Source organism: Physeter macrocephalus, chromosome 18 (assembly GCF_002837175.3).
Source record: "Physeter macrocephalus isolate SW-GA chromosome 18, ASM283717v5, whole genome shotgun sequence".
In the NCBI taxonomy this organism is placed as follows: domain Eukaryota; kingdom Metazoa; phylum Chordata; class Mammalia; order Artiodactyla; family Physeteridae; genus Physeter; species Physeter macrocephalus.
In genome coordinates this window covers 45946808-45957377 of record NC_041231.1, presented here as the reverse complement: position 1 = coordinate 45957377, position 10570 = coordinate 45946808, and the positions used below count along the sequence as shown (strand labels likewise).

Genomic DNA, 10570 nt, shown 5'->3' with positions numbered 1-10570 from the left:
CATGACTGTTTTTGAATTATGGTTTTCTCAGGGTATATGCCCAGTAGTGGGATTGCTGGGTCGTATGGTAGTTCTATTTGTAGGGTTTTTTGTGTGGGGGTTTTTTTTTGTGGTTTTTTTTGCGGTACGCGGGCCTCTCCCGTTGCGGAGCACAGGCTCCGTACGTGCAGGCTCAGCGGCCGTGGCTCACGGGTCCAGCCGCTCCGCCGCACGTGGGATCTTCCCGGACCGGGGCCCGAACCCGTGTCCCCTGCATCGGCAGACGGACTCTCAACCACTGCACCACCAGGGAAGCCCTATTTGTAGTTTTTTAAGGAACCTCATCTTTATTCTCTAAAAGTGATAAGTACTTGTGAGATTTCTTTCTCGAGCCTGGAGGAGAACATGAACCCTCCCTTCTTCTTTCTTTATTAAAAAAAATACCTTTTTGTATTTCTTTTTTTAAGTTTGTTCACAAGTTGAGTATCTTTTTTTTAAACATCTTTATTGGAGTATAATTGCTTTACAATGGTGTGTTAGTTTCTGCTTTATAACAAAGTGAATCAGTTATACATATACATATGTTCCCATATCTCTTCCCTCTTGCGTCTCCCTCCCTCCCACCCTCCCTATCCCACCCCTCTAGGTGGTCACAAACCACCTAGCTGATCTCCCTGTGCTATGCGGCTGCTTCCCACTAGCTATCTATTTTACGTTTTGTAGTATATATATGTCCATGCCACTCTCTCACTTTGTCACAGCTTACCCTTCCCCCTCCCCATATCCTCAAGTCCATTCTCTAGTAGGTCTGTGTCTTTATTCCTGTCTTACCCCTAGCATCTTCATGACCTTTTTTATTTTCCTTAGATTCCATATATATGTTAGCATACGGTATTTGTTTTTCTTTTTTAACATCTTTATTGGAGTATAATTGCTTTACAATGGTGTGTTAGTTTCTGCTTTATAACAAAGTGAATCAGTTATACATATACATATGTTCCCATATCTCTTCCCTCTTGTGTCTCCCTCCCTCCCACCTTCCCTATCTCACCCCTCTAGGTGGTCACAAAGCACCGAACTGATCTCGCTGTACTATGCGGCTGTTTCCCACTAGCTTGTAGTGAGGTGGATAGACCTAGAGTTTGTATTTCTTTTTTAAACAGAGTTTGCTAGCTTTGGCTCACTGAAATTAACCCTGGAGACTCGTAGGGAGCTTTTGCAAAGTCAGGTGACAGATGCTGCAGGTTTGGATTGGGGGGTGTGGGCGGTGGGGATGAGAGAGCTGGGAATTGGACAGAATTGAGAAAGATTCCGGAGGGAGAATTGACAGGACTTGGGAAAAGACTGAACTAAGTGTGGGAGGGACTTTGACAGATGGCTCCCAGGTTCCTTGCATGAACCACCCGGAGGATTGTCCGTGAAAAGAAATGAGAGGGTAGAATGTCCCTCGGAAATCTGTTTACTCCACAGTTAATGATGTCAAGAGGTCCTTTGTGCAAAATTTCCCTCCTCAGAGGCCCCAGAGTGAAAACTTAAAGTTCACTGACTGTGTCTGAACAGTATTAGAGGAAATGGGGGTGGGGTGGGTCACGGGGGTTCTTGGTAACTCAGCAGGTGGATTTTCCTCCATAGACGTCTCTGATGATGTACTGGGACGTGAATGGGAGCAGAGCTCCACCCTGAGCCCCCAAAGAGGTGGCATTTCTGCTTGAACTCCTCTCAGCTCTGTCCTCTGGGCACTGAGAGCTTAGGGGGTTGGGGGAAGACATCTCACGAGTCGGGGAAAGTCTGACCCTGGATTGTTCTGTGGGAAGTAAGGACAGGGCTGAATGGCTGAGGAGATGTGCTGGGAATTGAATTCCCTGTGAGAGACTAAATGTACAAATGCAGGCAGCTGGACCACATGTAAAAATAGAACTCTGACCCACAATCTGCTGCCACCAGCTCAGGAAGGCAACCCACAGGGCTTGTAACATTCTGCCCAAAATGACTGGGACATTACAATCAATAACTGCCAGCTTCCCTAATGTGTGTCTTCCTTCCAACTTAGGACCAATCACAGAAGGCCAAATATGCTCCCCTAACCAATCACATAGGATGCCCGGCTTCTAGTTAGCCCACCTCCAGCTCCGTCTGCCCACAGCCTCCAATCATGACACACCTGAAACCTTCCCTTTCTCCACTACACAGCTTTCCCACTCCTCCGCCTGCCTTTGAGTCTCTGCCAAAGGCAAGTGATGGTGCTGACTCCCTTGCTATATAGCAAGCTCTGAATAAATAGCCTTTGTTTGTTCTCATTTGGGTAGTCTTCACTTATCTCCGCACCTGGCACCTTCCAGGACTTCATCGAAGCTACCTTGCTGGGGACCTGGGGAGGGGGAAAGCAGACACGGACCTTGAGGTCTCTGTATTTCTCAGTGTTGGGGCAGAAGGCCGATTCTTCATCAGAGGTGAAGCCGGCAACATCTGGCAATTAATCTGACACCTTCCCAATGTAGCTGAGGAGTATGACTGAGTAGGAGGAGGGCCGTCTGCTGGGACAGACCCTCTGAGAAACAGCTGTTTAAAGGGGTGTGTGTGCGTGTGTGCACATGTTTTTCTGAAATCGTTTAGCTCCTTTACAGAAAGAAAGCCCACAGTGGCCACCAGCATAGCCTTAGAGTTTAGAGCTGTACAAGTGGCCCACATGGTGTGTTCTCCTTCCCAAAGAAGATGTACAGAGTATGTGCACCTCTGACTGCAACTGGGTCTGAATCCTGGCTTTATCACTCTCCAGCTGTGTGATCTTGCACAAGTTACTTCCCCCCTCCCCACCCCAGGGTCTCAAAGTCCTCCTGTGTTTATTTCATGGGCATTTCCATGCTGCCATGCTGGTTTAAGTGTGGTCTACATACCACCTGCATTTGAATCCCCTGGGGTATTTGTTAAGCATACAGGTTTCTGGGCCCCACCGCAGACCTAATGAATCAGAATCTCTGATAGTGGTCTGGATATCTATCAGACTAGCCAACTCTCCAAGTGATTTTTCCACTCATTAAAGTGTGGGAACCTCAGGGTTACCGTGTCTTAGGTACTTGCGAGGTTTCACTGATGATCAAGAGCTGATGCTCCTCCAAGGCAAAGCACACTGCAATGAACCCAGAAATGGAGGAACCAACAACTGTGGGAAAAGGGAAGAATTCCAATCTGGGAAATCTGAGAAGGCTGCATGAAGGAAGTGGTTTCCAGTCTAAGCCTTGAGGGAGAAGTAGAATTTCATCCTGCAGACATGGAACCCCATCTGAGGTGCTGGTGGTAGGGAAGAGGAAAACCTTCCCCCTCCAGAGGAGAGAGGCATAGACTCAACACTACCTGGAGGTCACTTACTACAGTGGCACAGGCCCATTCTAAAGCCCCGTTAGATGCCATCTACCTATGGGGTAGATAGTACTGTCCCCGTTTTATGCATGGGGGACCAGAGGGCCAGCGAAGACCTGGGACTTACCCAAGGATGTGCAGCTAGGAAGGAGGATGCCAGAGGTTTGCCTATGGAGTTAGAGAATCTGCAGGAAGAAGGGGGTTTCTGTGGAGCAGGGAGCCCCCGTTGATCGGTTTTTTGGAAAAAGGTTGTGGTGCTGATTTGTCACTGTGGGAAACCTGGCCTCAAGACAGGGGTAGGCTGGTGTATGTTTAACTGGTCACCAGCTCTGGGGAGAGCAGGGGCCCTGAGTTGTAGCGTTTGCTGGTTGCTGTGGTGTAATCACTCCCACCACGGCCCATTTCAAGCTGTTGACATGTTGCCACTGAATAAAGTTGGGAAGAGATGCACCCAATGGGCTCTTGAGCCAGTAGAGCGGCTCCAGCACCCTGTGTCTAGGGTGTGAACGAAGGAGAAATGTGAGCCAGACTCACCCATCGAGAATGAAGTAATGCCGTGGGCTGGTTTGTGGACTGACTGTGGCCTTCAGCTGGTTTAGAATGCCCCTTAGTCTCTTTGATGGGCTGTGCCATCTTTATTGCTTCTTGGGCATGCCTTTGCTGAAACATTTGCAGTTGAGGAACCCTGGCTGTGAGGGAGTCAGGGAGGTGAGCGCTACTCTTCTCTCTCAGAAGGGAATGAATCCAAGATCTTTACAGTGTTGGCTTTTGAAAAACAACGGGTCTCAACACGGTCGAAGGGGCTCTGTGGGTACATGGAAGAGCCAGAGGAGAATGAGGGCTTCCTGGCCTTTGGGACACTGGGAGGAGAGGTGCTAGGAAGACAGTGAGAAATGAAGGGGACCTCCCAACCGAGCTGGGCTTCGTGGGGCAGAGACAAAGCGGAGGGAAGGAGGGAAATTTACTTTCAACAAACCTATGCAGAACCATGGCAACCAGATAATTAAGAAGTTATTATAATTTCAGCATACATATAAATATTGTGCTTTATGATTTTTATTTGGAGTTAGGTTTAGGGAGGAGGCATGACAGATAACAGAAGTCTTTTCTTGCCCGGGCACTAAATGGATTCATCCAGCCCCACCCCACTGCCTCCTGACCCATATCTGCCTCCTCCAGGCCCTCACCCCACTCAAACATAGTCCATGTTGGTAGTGGGAGAGAGAAGGGGTGCCGTTTCTCCCCCTTGGAGAGGAAGCCAAGCTGTCCCTCTCTGAGGGCATCCTCAGTGACAAAGGGGGCCAAGCTGAGGCGGAACACACCTGACGAGGGCCATACCCACCATCTACGCAGAGAGCACCCCACAGCAAAACCAGAGGGAGCCAGAGAGAGGCCTGAGACCTCACCCAATGATGGGAGACCATCCCTGATCCTTGATTCTCTTAGGTCCCCAAGACCTAAGGACCCAGGAGAAGGCATTTGGTATTGTAATTATTATTCTCTGGTGGTATATTAGGAACCTCAGGGCTGGGACAATGCCTGCTATGTGGCATCCACTCAGGCATCTACTAAGATTGTGGGTACGTCTTGTAACCCACTCTGTGGAGGACAGATTGGACAAAAGAGGCAAGAAGAGAGGCTAGGAGAATGTGACAATAAGTAATAAAGAGCAGGGTGTAATGATGAGGATGGGGGGCACTTCACCTCTGCATCCTTCCTCCCAGAAACCCATAACCCTGTCCAAGCACGAGAAAAAACATCAGACAAGCCCAAACTGTGATTGAAGAACTATCACAGATCAGGGGAACCTAAGGAGAAATGACAGCTAGATGTAATGTGCATCCTGGAGGGGATCCTGGGATAGAAAAAGGACTTTAAGGAAAAACGAATGAAATCTGGACAAAGTGTGAAGTTTAGTTCACAGTAGTGTACCAATGTTGGTTTCTTCGTTTGGCAAATGTACCATGGTAACCTAAGATATTAACATCAGGGGACACTGGGTGAGGAGTATATAGGAACTCTTGCTGCTATCTTGGAACTTCTTCCTAAATCTAAAACTGTTCTTTAATTAGATGATTTAAAAGGGGGTGAGGAGAGGAGGAATGGCTTCCTAGTGGGGCACTTGGGGACAGCTTTGTGGACAAGGTGTCGTCTGAGCTGTTGAAGAGCATGCAGGGATTGTGTGGGGCAGGGTTTACAGGGGTGGAGCAGCCTGGGCACAGACCCAGGAAACCAAGGGGGCTCGGTGGTCAACGGGCACTGCCTGTCTTCCAAGCAGAGGTGGACAAACAGCACAATGATGTCAGCTTGTATTATTTGCTTTTGACTTAAGGATTCTCTAAATCAGGAGGTAATTAGACCACCCCAGCCTGAACGAGGGCACGTGTATTTTCGTCGGCAAGGAGTGTGGTCCATGGGGGACTCTGGTGACCAGGAGCTCTGCCACAGTCTCAGATGGCCCCGGGGCAGGGTCGGAGAGGGGCGTTGCAGTGACTACCTCTTCCCACTCCGACGAAAGACAAGTATGTTGGGTGTACACCAAAACCTGCATGTGGATGTTTATAGCAGCTTTAATCATAATTGCTAAAACTTCGAAGCGACCAAGATGTCCTTCAGTAGGTGCATGGATAAATAAACTTTGGTACATCCCGACAATGGATGGATTGTATTATTCGGCGCTAAAAAGCAATGAGCTATCAAGCTATGAAAAGACATGGAGAAACCTTAAGTGCATGTTACTAAGTGAGGGAAGCCAATCTGAAAAGGCCACATGCTGTAGGGTTCCAACTATATCACATTTTGGAAAAGGCAAAATTAAGGAGACACTAAAAAGCTCAGTGGTTGCCAGGAGTTGGAGGGAGGGCAGAGGCTAGTGGTTTGAATAGGTGGAGCACAGAGAATTTTTAGAACAGTGAAACTACTCTGTGTGATACTATAATGGTGGCTATACGTCATTATACTTTTGTCCAAACCCACAGAAGGCACAACACCAAGAGCAAGCCCTAAGGTAAACTGTGGACTTTGGGTGACTATGATAGTTCATCAGTTGTAACAAATGTACCACTCTGGTGGAGGATGTTGACAATGGGGGAGGCTATGTATAAGTGCGGGCAGAGAGCATATGGGAAATCTCTGAACCTTCTCCCTTAATTTTGCTGTGAACCTAAAACTCCTCTTAAAAAAATAGTCTTAAAAAAAGGAAACATAGCCACAAAACAAAACAAAATGAAACAAGTCTGTTGGGAGTGGAATAGGGGTCCAGAGGAGCCACCCAGCTCCCTTTGAAGACCCCCAGCCCTGGTCTGCCTGGGAGGCTTTGCCTGAACTGAAGTCATTCCAGGGCCCAGGGGAGTGCGGATCGTCAGGGTCCCGGGAGCAGAGCGGACATTACTTTAGACTTTTAGAGGAGGAATTTGTGGGGGAGGAATCATTTGAGCTGGAGTTTCATTGACTTCACCAGGTAGCCTAAGTCCCACCCTGGCCTCTCCATTTTTTCCCAGGTCCTCCCTACATGGGAACATTTTGTTAAAGACACTTCCACACAGGCACCGCTCCCTGTTCATCATGTTTCTGCCACTCAGCTTGTCCATGGGCCCCCTCCTGCCCTGGACACTGAAGTCAGAGTTCATGTGATGTGAGCATCACAGGGGAGGGGGTGATAGAGTTGACATACTACCGGGCCCCTAGGTGGGCAGGTCTCCTTCCACAAAATCTGAAAGATAAGATCTCGAAGGCCCCTCCCTGCCTTGGAAACCCCGTTCTACCCTTATGACAGCTGCTCTGGAAAAGGGAAAGGGGCAGAGTGGGAATTTCTCGTTCTGTTCATTCCATCCTGATTCCCAAATAATTGACTTGGAGGTACAGATGAGCTCCGGCCTCCAGGGCATCTGCCTTTGGAAAGGAACCAGGCAGCTGCTAAGGAACTGATGCTGCTTCAAAGAATGGACGACTGTCCTCCAAAGCCGTGTCTGGATTGTCCCCAGTGCAGATGACAGCTTCTGGTGTGGGACCCTAATTTGAAGAAGATCCTGTGACCTCTGAACCAATTAAATCGTGTCTCAGGACCTGGGAACAGCTGTGTGAGGAAAGTGCTTGTGATGGCTTTGGGTAACAGGTGAATTTCTTTCTCCCACCAGAAGTCGTTTGAGCGAGGTATTGACTGTGGCTGTTGTGTAGTTCAGGAAAATTGGTCTCAGGAGAAGCAAGAAAAGTGACATTAGCAACCTACCTTTTTCAACAGAGGCTCTAACGAGGCAGAGCTGGTTTGGGGGGAATAATTTCTTCCAATTATCAGGAAAGTTGCCTGGACCAGAAATAGGAGAAGGTACCCGAGACATGCTACTTTGAGAGGGGCAGAGAGTTGGGGGGATTAGGTTTTGAACCTCTACCCCCAATCAGGCCACTAGAACTACATTCAAAAGTGTCCCTCGAGACTATTTTGTGGTGATAGAACCAGGAAAATTGGTCTCAGGAGAAGCAAGAAAAGTGACATTAGCAACCTACCTTTTTCAACAGAGGCTCTAACGAGGCAGAGCTGGTTTGGGGGGAATAATTTCTTCCAATTATCAGGAAAGTTGCCTGGACCAGAAATAGGAGAAGGTACCCGAGACATGCTACTTTGAGAGGGGCAGAGAGTTGGGGGGATTAGGTTTTGAACCTCTACCCCCAATCAGGCCACTAGAACTACATTCAAAAGTGTCCCTCGAGACTGTGGTGATAGAACTGTTCTGTATCTTGATTGTGGTTGATGGTCACAGGATCATATGCCTCTGTCAAACCTGCCATAAAACTGTAAACTTCAAAGAGTCAATTCTACTATATGTAAATTTTCCCTAAATTTAAACACACACAGTACACACATACACAGGGTCACTTAGGCTGTCTCTCCTCACCCAGACCCAGGTAGGCCTCTGTTGGTCGGATGTTAACTCCAAGTTCTGCCTACAACTCCTGGGATCCTTGTATAATTTTTTAAAGGAGGGGAGAAGGAAGAGAAACGCCAAGGCAGGATTATAAAAACTGGGAGGTCTCTGAAGCAGGGGCTTGCCACCTTGGCTGTCCCCAGCACCCCCTGGGAGCTCTGACAGCTCCAGGCCACACCTGACAAATGAAGTCAGAATCTCTGGAAATGGGACCCATCCTCAGGATTTAAAAGTCCTCCCACCCCAACCCCCACCCCATGATAGTTTTGTGTGAACGGTTTGGGACACTAATGGCTCTAAAATCATGAGGAGTGGCTCGTATATTCCATCCTTCACTGTTACATCTTTGGAGTCGGTGTCCAAGGCCTACATCTGAGGCTCTGTGCTCTCCCCCTGCCCCCCACCCGCCCTACAGGTTGCTGGGTGCCCTTGGATTTCCATCTTGCTGCTATGATGGGACGTCAGGAGACTCCTTCCTCTCCCACTCAAGGATCGATTTGGAATTTTGGCCCTGGGTTCCCACCGCCTCCGGCCCCTGCCCTCCTCCCTCTCTCCCTGGGAATGTACATACATATCGTGTCCCCAGAGGAAGAACTTAGAACTGAACTCTGGTTCCAGCTCCCCATCTTGGGTGAGATTCCTGGAGGGTCCCAGGTTAGGGCAAATCACTCATCCTCTTTGAGCCTCAGGTTTCTCACCAGTAAGATGGGGAAGATGGCTGAGATGATATGAGGACTCACTTTGGAAACCCAAGCATTCAAGCCCTAGTTAACATTTTCACCAATGGCTCCCTGGAGGACAGGACTTTATATCCTACATTTCTTGGTTTCCAACAGGAGTCTCTGCAGTGTTCTCCCAGGGATGCCTGATCATCGTTTGCCAAATTAATTACTGTTAAACCTTGTTTTTCATGGGGAAAAGGACCAAGCTATTTTCAGGCTGGTGGGTTAAGTCAGAACTCCGTGCAGTCTTCCAAAACAGCTGCTAGTTCCTGCTGGGAGGTTTCTGAAGTGGCCCAGATTTCTAAGTGCCCCTGTCCTAAGGGAAAGGCTGTCACCATGCCTGCCCGCCCACTGTGAGGGAAGAGGATGAACACTGCCCTCCTATGCATTCTGTTCTTTCCTGTACGGCATGGACAGGGAATGAGGCTCTCCCCTCTGGAGGGGAAAATTGATGTGATATAGTTGGAACCCTACAGCATGTGGCCTTTCAGATTGGCTTCTCTCACTTAATAACATGCACTTAAGGTTTCTCCATGTCTTTTCATAGCTTGATAGCGCATTTCTTTTTAGCGCTGAATAATACAATCCATCCATTGTCTGGATGTATCAAAGTGGGAAGTGGTGTTGTATTTTGAAGCTTTTCCAGAATTGATTGTTTCGGGGACACTTTTTTAAAGGGTCCCTTCTTGAATGTTGGCAAAGTGGCCAGACTGCCAGAAAAAGGTATGACATGGACAGTGTCCCTCTGCCCTCATTAGATTTCCCCACCCACTTCAGAGCCCAGGGAGGCTGCACATCCCACCCCAGGGCCCAGGGTTCCCACTCAGGGTGTCAAGTCTGGAGCGGGGGGTGGGGGGTGCTTGAAACAAGAGAAATTTATTCTCTCTCAGTTCTGGAGGCTGAAAGTCCAAAATCAAGGTGACCCATCCTCCCTCTGGCAGCTCCTGGGAAAAATACAACCTTGACTCTTCCTAGCTTCTGGTGGCTACTGACAATCCTTGCTACTCTTTGGTTTGTAGCTGCATCACTGCAATCTCTGCCCCATCGCCACATGGCCTTCTTCCCGGTGTGTCTTCACATGACCCTCTTAGAAGGGTCATTGGATTCAGTTAGTCATTGGATTTAGGGCCCTCTCTAATCCAGTATGACTTCATCTTAACCAATTATAACCTAGACCCTATTTCCAAGGAAGGTTTGAGTAGAGCTGAATTTTAGGGGGACACTGTTTAACCCAGTACAGTATCCCTGGGGCTTACATAACCTTATATATCCTCTGTGCGAGGGGGTTCTTTTTGGCAAAGTCTGAGCAGGGTGAGCTCAGCACCACAGTAGTGAGGACAGGAACTGTGGAACTGTGGTGTGAAAGAAGGGCCAGGGCTTGGATCTGAAGACTTGGGTCAACTTCCTGTGGACCTGACCAAGTCACTACCCTTAGAGCATGAAGCTACTTGCAGACCCACAGCTTAACAGGATTAAGTTCTAAGACTGTGTGCATTAAAATTAACCCTCCAACATTCACAGAAAGATAGACAAGATGAAAAGGCAGAGGGCTATGTACCAGATGAAGGAACAAGATAAAACCCCAGAAAA

General features: G+C 48.4%; 1 long non-coding RNA gene across 1 annotated transcript in view; it reads left to right on the top strand.

Annotated features, from left to right (window-relative positions):
* The window catches only part of LOC112064943 (uncharacterized), a 51109-nt gene that overhangs the window by 10560 nt on the left and 29979 nt on the right, over positions 1-10570 (top strand). The window lies entirely within an intron of this gene.